Raw genomic sequence first — 11130 nt, forward strand, 5'->3', positions numbered from 1 at the left:
TATCCTTTAGCAGTGTAAGCCTACATTCTTGCCTACATCCAACTTTTGTTAATGCTGCCTTTGTAACTGAACAGTAACAGCACTTACATATTTGACTAAAGTCCCACAGCAAACTAAAGAATAAAGAAAAAACTGAAATTTAGACCATAATTTTGGGATGGATTTAAAACAGCAGTTCTTGACCCTGTTCCTTGCACACTAAGAAATCTTAGAGCAATGCAGAGATATTGGTTATCAATTTTCTGCTTGACTTCTTTGAGTTCAATAGTGAATGTTTGTTTACAAAAGCAATTAAAATAAGAGGAACATTAGTCTAATGGTTCAGTTCTTGCTGTACCGGTGGATATGACTTAGAAGAACTAACATCAGAAAAGAAAGCTTCTGCTCTTTGATCAGTATAGAGGTAACTGGAAATATAAACTCACATGTTATGTAAATAAAACGTGAGGTATATGAACAGGACTTTGGTTATAAACACATTAGCTGTTTTAGATATAATTTGTTTATATGTTTATTTATATGCTTGATGTTTATTTAAAACTCTTCCATGTTATTCATGATAATAATTAACAGTTACTGGTTATATGAGTAAATTGTTGCCCGGTTTGACAGTTTTGCATTTTTTGCTTTCTTCCATCCTTTCAATATCTGTTCCATGAAATATACTTTCCAATGTACTCCTTCACCCCAGGATGACCCAAGACAAATTAATTTTCTTTGCAATTAATGGAAAATCTGTAAACAGCTGACAGGGTTAAATATTTATAATTGCAATTTTTCCTATTTCACTATGTACATATTAAGTGGATAATACAAGAGAATACAAAATGTTTCGGGAGTTTAGAGATTTAAAGACTGAAGTGTCTTTATTATGGCTGCACTTTTTATTCCTGCAATTGTGACAGTAGCTAACATTCCAAAATGAAGTATATTAGACAGAACGTACTTACCTATATGAGTTAGCATTTTCTACAAATTAAGGAATATTCAGTTTTGTATTTCATATATTATACTTTATAAAGGCAGAACACTGAAACTATTTTGTCCATTCAAAATTCATATTTTTAAAGCTTCAAATGTAATATTTATTTTGCCAAATGAATAGTGCCTGCTTCATTCTGTTCATCTGAAAGACATTACAGGATGGACAATATCTGCATTGTGAGATGCATTCTTGGTTCTTGCACCTCATGTGATTGTGCAGAGTATAAGTTAAGGTACGTATACCCATAGCACGCTGAGTATAACACTCCATGCTATAATTATATCAGATTTTGGTTGTTTAATGTAGCTTTGTAGCCACTTGGGTAAATAAATTCCTTTGTTTTACCATACCACTGAGCAGTTCATGATGTGCTTCATTCTTTGTATATCCTTAATAATCTATTTGCTGTGCCATTTTACTTTCAATAACAGACAGCTGTTACTGCACATATTCAGTGCTTCTGTAGTGATTATGTATAAGTAAGCAGTAATTGTTCTGGAAACAGTATGTTTGCCTCATTTTGTTTCATTAATTACAGCTATGATAATGCCTTTAATCCCATTCTCATGGAGTGTGAACAACTTTCTCCATAATCAAAAATGTCTTTGCTGTGAGTTGGACCACACAGAGGCGATTACAGGGAAGCAATGGTTAACTGATTTATTGTAGTTTGAAGAAGAAGACATGACAGACTTGTCTAGCAATACCAGGATTGTACAATACGAGACTAAATTCATGCAACTGGCAATAATTGACAGAAGAGTGAGAAAAAAAAGTTGCTTTTGTATGCTGCTGTTGGCTAACATGTCTGCTTAGGAGGATTTTAACCTTTTCAACCAGAAGTTGGATATGCTTGTGGGAACTGTCTATCTGCTTAGAAGCCACATGACAGTTAGTTTACGACAGCTTGTCACTTTGACCTCAGCAGCTATTTCTTATCATATGTATCAGGGTTCCTGTCAAAGGACAACACAATTAAATTTTTAAGCATCTGCAGTTCAAAAACAGTGTAAATTCCCTAAGCTGTTTAGTGTCAGTCTGCATTGACGTCCCAAATATGTTTTGGATTCACCATGTGTATAAATCAAAAATGAAATTAATAAGACTTAATATTACCGAATTAATGCATTTGGCTTTGAATTGTTCCAATGAATCTAACTGCATACATTATTTATATGCCATGCTCAAGATATTAGGGAACTGATTTCTGAAAAACTACTCTTAAATTGAAGATGCATAAATGTTTTCAACTGGTCTTCAGAAACATTTTTCCAAGGCACAAGAATAGAAATAAATGCAAATAAAAATAAGGATTTGCATTTAATTTTTATAAATATTTAAGAAGTATAATTGCTTAGTAGTTTACTTGAAGGTGAACGAACATTTTAAATACACCTACAATTAAAATTTATATATTTTTTTCTCAAGATAGTAGAATAAGATACCTGCTTGCATTAAACAGTGTCCAGAAGGCTAAGCAGGATGTCATAAAGTCAGAAAAATTTTGAAACACTCAGCAGTGGAAAGAGAAACCACTTTAGGTCAAAACTCTTCAATAGAATTGGAAAAAAAATGTTCCAGCTCAAATGGAGAATCCTTAGCCCAAAATGTAAACTGTTTCTCTTTAACACAGACATTTTCTGACCTCCTCAGTTTTTTTCGGTGTTCTGTTCTTATTTCAGATTAACAGCATCTGCAGCTTCTTTTTGATTTTCAGTGATTGTCATAACAACTCTATGAAGATTACAACCTGTTACATCCATATTATAAGTGTTACTCCCTGGAAACCAAGTGGAAGATACAGCCTGTACAATTTTGTTGGATGAAAACATGATGTTTTCCAGTACTTAGGGCTGTGTAAATACACTTTGAAACAAACTGAATGTACTAGGTGTATCACAAACTTTGAGTGTCAGGTCTAATTTAAATCTTTGGAGTCTTCAAGAGAAAGGTTTTAGTTCCAATATTTATACACTGCTTCAACAGTGCAGAGAGTAAATCCATGGCTGAGCGAAGATTCCCTTTAAATGAAATGATGCCTATTAACATTAGATCTCTGCTGCAGAATAATAAAATATAATTGTTCTGTCCTTTGCTGCTGTAGGCATGTTTATCACTTTACATGCATGGTATGTTTATTATGACTTTCATATTGAACTGCTCTTTTATCCAAAAGTAGTTTTGAGTAGTATAATATTAATATAGCAGAATATGTTGAATACATATTTTTTTAACTCAATCAATAAAAGTAGTGCTCGGAAGTAACTAGACTGACTAACTACTAGTGTCAAGGGGATTGGGGCATAGATAAGGAGGGTCAAGCTCACAAGAAAATGAACAAAATACATATTTTAAGGGGGAAAATTAAGCCAGCCTTATTTAAACAAGAATTTCAATAATCATATTGTTTGTTCTTTGTGATATTTTTCCATTTAATTATTTAATAAATATTGCCTCAGAAAAGAATTTAGTTATTGTTAAATAAGTGATAATTTGTAACAAAATAAAAAGCGTAAGAGCTACACAAAAGAATGTTTAGTGATGCAAATGACGGCTACTAGAAAACTTGAGGTTGATGTTTAACTCCTGCGGTTGATTGATCGTTTAGGCATCCACCAGTGTATTTCACCTGCCATGTTCACAGCAGCAGAGGTGCCTACCTAAATCATACAATAATGTCAGGAATACATGTACATTCATGCCCTGTGATTTGCAAAGGACACCAGTGGAGTTCTCAATGACTGCCTAGCAGAAGAGCAGACAAATCTCCTAAAGGTAAATGATAAATTTATTTTCAAGCTCCCCCCCCACCCCCCCCATGACTTCATTCCTACCAGTCCGGCCAACCTTGGTCCTGTGGAGCTGGAACCAAAGCTGAAATGGAGCAAGGTTTGCAATTTATCCCTTGTTGGTCAATGAGGGCCAGATCTCCACATGAGCAGGTCTCCTTTGAATGAGTGGTTATCTGGTCAGTGTCCCAAATCTTCAATTATATTCCCAAAGACTCGTAGAAAATTACCTTCTCCAGTGTTTTTGCATAATAATTTTCATAGCTGCTTCAGTGTGAAACTTTAACCTTTGTCACAAAAATTGACAGTTTTCATTTTATTTACTTTTATTTATTTTATTGAGATACAGCACGGAATAGACCCTTCAAACCCTTTGCCTACCCAGCAAACCTCCATCACTCCCCTCCCCCAATTTAATCCTAGCCTAATCACTGGACAATTTACAATGACCAATTAACCTACCAACCGGTATGTATTTGGACTGTGGGAGGAAACCAGAGCACCCAGAGGAAATCTACGTAGTTGCAGGGAGAAAAAACAAACTCCTTACAAGCAGCAGGGCGGGGGATGAACTGGGTCACTTTTACTGCAAAGCATTGTGCTAACCAGTCTGTTCTTGAACTGCTGCTTGAGTTTGGAGTGAACTGAGTGGCACTTTGCTGACGTCATTTCCATGTGAGGGAGGTAAAACCGGGAATTCAATACATGATCATGATCTTCTGCTCGCTGAAAGTGATCTGGTGTCACAGATTTAAATATTAAAAGATTGAAAGTAATCCTGTTAACCTGGGTATGACTTCCCTGGAGTATGTCACATCTTCTAGCATAAAACTGAGCAGGTGGTGTTGGTTTCCTGGAGCTTATCCTTTAGAAGTAAATCAGAAAGCATTGCACTGATTTCCAACACACTTCATTTACATTTCATTATTTAGAAGTTTGATTTTGAATCAACTGTTCTGAAACTATGATAAAAGCTTACTTTGTCTCGGAATATTTTATTTTACAATACAGGCTTTTTAGCTTTAGGTGACCAGTTTATGGATGTGCCCTTTTTAATTAAGTTTGTATAAACGTTTAATAGGTACTTTAGAAATAAATATCAAAACTGATTAACTAGTTCATCATTAATCTTATTTATATTTACATTAAGGTGAAATAAATTCAATTGAATAGTTTGCAATAAATAATAGTTGATGACTTGTTCAATTTATATCATATCACTCTGAAATATTATTGTGAATTGAAAGTGATGTGCCCACAGAATACCAACCGTGAGTTATTATTTACTGCCTTCTAGATATTAGAAAGTTTATTTTCCATCTTAGGCTCAAAGATTGTGGTGACCTTTAGTGGTCAACATATTGAAATCTAATGTGCAAATGTTCAAGTAATGAAGGGCAAGAAATCTCAGCTTTGTGCCCACTTGGAATTGCTGAATTTAAATTGACAGTCTTTACAAAACACTAATAAAAAAAACGAGGCATTAAAGGACTCACTGTAACAGTCATTCTGTCTTTCTTTGTGCGCATGTTTAGAATGAAGTAATGTGTTAGAATGTCAAAATTATTAGCTCGGTTTAAATTAAAGGCTATTGCAATGTCAGGACCTTTTAAATTAAATAAAAATGGGCACTTTAAGTTTTAAAACAAGAATATATTTGCCAAAAGATGGTGGTCAGAGCTGAAGGTTGTGAATTGAACATGCAAACCATGTAGAGATATTAAGTATGAGTTGGAGGTAAAGCATAGAACATGAAAAGTCTTGGGTGTTGTAACATAGGAAATGGGCACAATAATAAACTGTTACTGTCAGCACTTAGCTTAAAACTTAATGTCCAGCATTTCATTTGAAATGAGCCGACACACATGGAACAGATTATCGTCTTATAGAAAAGTAATTGTGAAACAAACTACGTAAAAAATATGGTTTTGGAGTTTCTACTAAAAATGTAATAATTAAAATAAATAAATGTAAAATACGCAGTCTGAAAGTTAATTTTATAGTGTATGTTGATGTATAAAATGAATCAGTGCAATATTTGAAAATCTTCTTCGTTTTGTATTAAAGTTGTCTTGATCTGAGGAATTTTTGTTTTCTTAATCTGCCTTGTTATCACTAATCTCTCTCGCTCTCTTTAACTGAAACTTCCTAAGAAGATATTCTAATATGATTTAAAAATATAACTTGAGGCTTTTTTGCTTGTATAAGGCAATGCGTGTCGAACACAGGTTTTCCTTTCACTCATTTGTATCTTATACAGATGCCGAATGTATTTACACCCACCTTAAACACTGGGAAACTTATGCCATACCATACCTGAGTACTGAACAGTAAAGGAACTGAATGTAAGTATTATGATCTAAATATGATAGCAATATTTTTCCTTAGTTTAGTAACAAAAAACAATATATCTTTTAAATAGTCATTATAGCTTGTTGTTTTCTCTATATTATGTGCTTCTACTTCATATTAATTAAAATATATATATATTAAAATCAAATACTGTTGTAATGCTTAGAAGAAATGCAATAAAGTTTCAACCATTTGCAATAAGTTAAGGACACAGTTCCCTCTAATCTGCATGGGTACACAGCCGCGCAGTAACTGAAATGCTTCCGCGCACATAGCCTTTGTTGCTGCCCGGCTGTAATTTTCTTTTATATAATGTTTTATTAAAGTGCAATGCAGTTTTCAGGCCATGTGAAAATTTCCTGTTCAAAGAAATGGTTAGCCCACACAGCAAAAAATATAGGGGGAACATTGTTATGCATAATGACTCAATTATTTTGATGAATTTAGTAATATTATTCATGTAACTGACTGAAGCAACCCACTGGGCTCCTCAGTTGAGAAACGTGGTGACATGATATTTTCTCTGTGAATTTAAATAATATCCTTATACATTCTATTGCTTTTGAGAGGCACTGTTGATGCAATCCACGTACCCTTTTTTATGGGGCCCACATGGAAAGCTGACCAATTCAACAAAATTTTGGTTTCACCCAATCAATCTGCTGAAAATGTTAATCCAATGTTACCATTTAATCACTGCGACTTTCACACTATTGTATAATGACAAGAAAGTAGTAGAGGAAAAATAGTTTAAATTTTATTTTATTGATATAGAGCAAGGAATAGGCCCTTCTGACCTTTCAAGCTACACCACCCAGCAATTCCTCTGTTTTAATCCTGGCCTAATCACAGGACAATTTACAATGACCAATTAACCTATCAGCCAATAAGCCTTTGGACTGTGAGAAGAAACAGGAGCATCCAGTGGTCTTGGGGAGAATGTAGCAACTCCTTACAGGTAGCAACGGGAATTGAACTTAGGTTGCTGTTACTGTAAAGCATCGTGCTAACTACCACGCTACCGATCCACCTCAAATGTGTTATTAAGTCATTTTAGTAGTTCAGAAACATTTATTCAAAGTGGCGTTTGTCTGTCCATCGAGTAAAACCATTGTGTTATAGTCAATAACCTATTTTGGTAATGCTAATTCAGAGAAGAATATTATCTAGGACATTCATTGAAGATAACTTGATGAGGAGCAGGATATTGTATCTGAAAAAAAAACATTAGTATCAATAGTTCTTCCATACCTGCCAAACGGTTTACTCAAAATCTCTCTGGTCTCGTCATCTGGCAAGTTGTAAAGTGCCAGCAATGTGCAAAGGTCAGCACTTTGAATGAAGAACTTGAAAACCAAGTATCAAATGGCATGAATGTTGCTGACTGAAGTAAAAGAGAAAAGTCACTTGATGTACTTGATCATAATCTAGGTCCTAATGCAATAGAAATATTAGTTTCTCACTCTTTTCTAAGTAATTATTAAATGGTACTGTGCAAAAGTTTGAGATACATATATATAGCTGGGTGCCTAAGAATCTTGTACAATACTGTATTTGTCAACATGGAGTAGAGTGAGTTTGTAAATTTAGCAGGAGGAAAGGATGTTGGGAACGGGTGAGGGTGGAGCTCCATGGGAGAAGTATGGGACAGGTGGCAGAGAGGAGAGCCAGGGGGTGGCGCAGGTGCAGACACACCCAGCCCTGAGATACCAGGCAAGGTAATTTGATTCCAAACAAATGATTTATTGATTGTTACAAAATGGCTCTTTGGTGCTTCTCGCTTTCTCCCCTCTCCCTTCCCCTTTTCCCAACGTGATTTTCCCTCTCCCTGCACCCTTGCCACTTTCAGCCCACAATAGAGACCCATATCATAGTCAGATTTATCATCACTCACATCTGTCACAAAATTTATTTTTCTTTGAGATGGCAATACAGAGCACTCATACAAAAACTACAGTACTGTGCAAAAGTCTTGGGCACCCTAGATAAAATTTGTGGATGTCTTAATCAGGTCAGTCTGGTTAATTGAAATTAGCAGTTGGAGGAACAAGAATTTGTTCTGCATTTGTTTGTTTTTGACTAAAATTCTGGATGCCAAGATGTTCCTGTCCTTAATTTCTAAAAAAAAGCATTGCTTTCATGAAACAAAGCATGTGAAAGCAATGTCATTATTTTGTGAGGATACATTACTACTATAGTCACAGTTAGTTTACTCACAAAAGGCTTGATACTGTGTTTCAACATGATATACATCACCATGATGTTTGAAAACAATGATTTTGCAAACACATTTTCATGAGAGTGTGCCTTTAAAAAAATTAATTTGTTGCTCACACCTTTAATTAATGTTCACTCATTCAGCTCAGTTTCAACTCCCTGCACACAAACTAGAAATCACAAAGCAGTTGTAATCCCATCTTGCTTGATTGCTGTTTACAGCCTTTGCTGAAATGAAGCAAGCTCGTAGTGCTGGTGAAAATGGTGGGCCTGGTGAGGCTGTGAACTTTGCTTAGTGATTTATTGGAAAATTGCCTGGAAACAGAAGAAATATGTCACTTTGTCTCTTGCTTCCTCAATGTATTCAGTTTTAGCGATCTAATCACTATAAAATATAATTTTATGGGTTAGGAAGGAATGCTCATTAGATATCCAAATAATGAAAGAGGAACCTAAAGGTAATCTGAAAAGGACTGTGTAAAGGAATAAAATCAAACGGATAATTTTCTATTTTTTTCACTTTGTAAGTGCTGAATTATTTCTTAAACAAAAGCACTTTGGATTAATTAAGATGTAAAAGAAGCGAAATTATGAATTTTCAACATGACCTCTTTGAAACCTGACCAATTCTGTTTACAGGCACAAAGATAACCTGCAAGGCTGAGTTTCAGGAGACATGAGCAATGAAAATAATGTAAACCATTTTCATCATGTAAGTTTGAATAAAGGGATGAAATTTACAAAGATCGCCTAAATGTGCACAGGATAACATTTTTTTTTTGTGACGTATGTCATTTGCTTTTCTGATGCTTTAGTCACCTTAATGTTGGTATCGAATTTTTATGACTTGGAATTTTAAAATTCATTTTCTTAATAGGACCTAACATACTGCTGTCATTACATCCTTGTTTTATCTGGTAATATATTGAGCAGGTATAATTACATAAGTCAATAAACTTTTATATTTTATACAAATTCTAAGGTGATGCTGACATTGTACAATAATTTGGAAATGCACTACTTTCTAAGACACCTGTAGATTACTTGTTGAAATGTTTTTGCTTGGACGAATAAAAAATAAACTTTTTGAAGCAAGAACTCTGAAAGAAAATTGAAAACCTGGTTTAAAAGAAAGCCAGCTGGAAGTGTAATTAGCAACTAGTGCAAAATTTAAAAACATGCAGCTTTTTTGACACTGTTAGGGTATATAATATCCTGTATGGTTAAATAGTGTCTGATGGGAACCACTTTTTCCCCCCTGTTTTGTGGTCAGACTAACTGGCCAGCCCAATGGTCCACCTACAGCAAGAAAGAAATGGAAAACCAATTATAAAGCTTACAGCTCTACACCCATAGTGAAAGCAAAAGAAAGATAAAGGTCAGCGTGAAATTTGAATGACAGGGCTAAAGTCTTTTACTCATAATTTTGTGTTTGCAATAGAATTCAGAGCAATTCACAGCCTTAAAGGCCTAAGTGAGAACAGCAATTAATTGTAATGAATAATTTGACAAATCTGGTTGACATATGGCTGCTAATGCCCTCCTTTCTAGTGGGAGCAGTGCAGGGATTAGATTAACTAAAATGAAATCTGGGACCGCCATGCCATCTGCATGTTCAATAGGAGACGATACAAGCTAAATGGTGAGTGGGTAGATTTCTGTTTTCCACTGAGTGCTCTGTGAATACTCAGTAGATGTGGGAATACCAGTTTTAATATTACACCACCTGTCTGGTTGTATAGTTAGATACACAGTCCAACACAGGTTAATATACTATTAGGTCAGGACTTGATATACTATAGTTTCTAATTTTAATACAATGTTGAATGTTACTGTAATCTGTTATTTACTTTATACCAGAGCCGTTCCAAACCACAGGTTTATATTATTTAGATTTGCAGTCAAAAACCAAACTACTAGCAGTGTAATTTGACTTAAATCTTGCAAAAATGCTTCAGTTTTTAAATACAGTATATAATTGCATTGTTTAGTATTTTTTGGATCAATACTTTAGTAATTAAAATACAGATTTTGTTAGGCAGATGGATGCCTGTGTATGTCGGAGTTCCTGGCTAACCTAAAAAGCACATATATAAGGGATCAGATCTAAATGAACTTATTTAAGCCAGATTTAAGGGTAAAAGCTCAAAAGGTCACACTCTTAATATTAAGTTAATGCATGAGATTACTTGAGGCTGTGTTTCAAAGAGTACTAGTTTGTTCAACTTTTCCAAGAGCTGTAATATACTGTTAAGGCAGGATGTTATAAAAGTGCTGAGTTTGGAGGTTATTAATTAACTGATTACCATTTATAACCAAACATTTTGTTTACAGAGTAGATTGTAAACATGCAGTTGATACAATCCAATAAATGCATTCAGATACATCCAGCTGTTTTTTTTTCTGAAAGAAAGTGATATATTTAAACCCAAGAGAAGCTTGATTTCTTATAGCAGTACTATATAAAATAATTGAAATTAATAAATAACATTGTTCACCTAGATTCAGATATCATCTCTTATGCAGTATTCTGAACACACTGAACAGAGCTAACAAGGATAGACACAAGAACTTTCAAGGACTCTTTCAAGGGCAATCAATTTCAAGGGCTCTTCACCTCATCTTCTCAATATTTATTGCTTACTTATTTATTACTGATATTTTTGCTCTTTCATATTTGCACGTGGGTTGTTTGTCCGTCCTGCTGGGTGCAGTCTCTCATCGATTCTATTGCGTTTCATGGTTTTACTATGATTGCCTGCAAGAAAATGAATCTTAAGGTTGTAT

At 34.5% G+C, this 11130-nt stretch overlaps 1 long non-coding RNA gene across 1 annotated transcript; it reads left to right on the forward strand.

Moving 5' to 3' along the window:
* Positions 1-308: 308 nt before the first annotated feature.
* Positions 309-9044, forward strand: LOC140727411 (uncharacterized). The gene is made up of 3 exons (XR_012098848.1): positions 309-403; positions 6035-6119; positions 8983-9044. It is a non-coding gene; the product is annotated as an uncharacterized lncRNA (long non-coding RNA).
* The last annotated feature ends 2086 nt before the right edge of the window (positions 9045-11130 follow it).

Source organism: Hemitrygon akajei, chromosome 5 (assembly GCF_048418815.1).
Source record: "Hemitrygon akajei chromosome 5, sHemAka1.3, whole genome shotgun sequence".
In the NCBI taxonomy this organism is placed as follows: Eukaryota; Metazoa; Chordata; class Chondrichthyes; order Myliobatiformes; family Dasyatidae; genus Hemitrygon; species Hemitrygon akajei.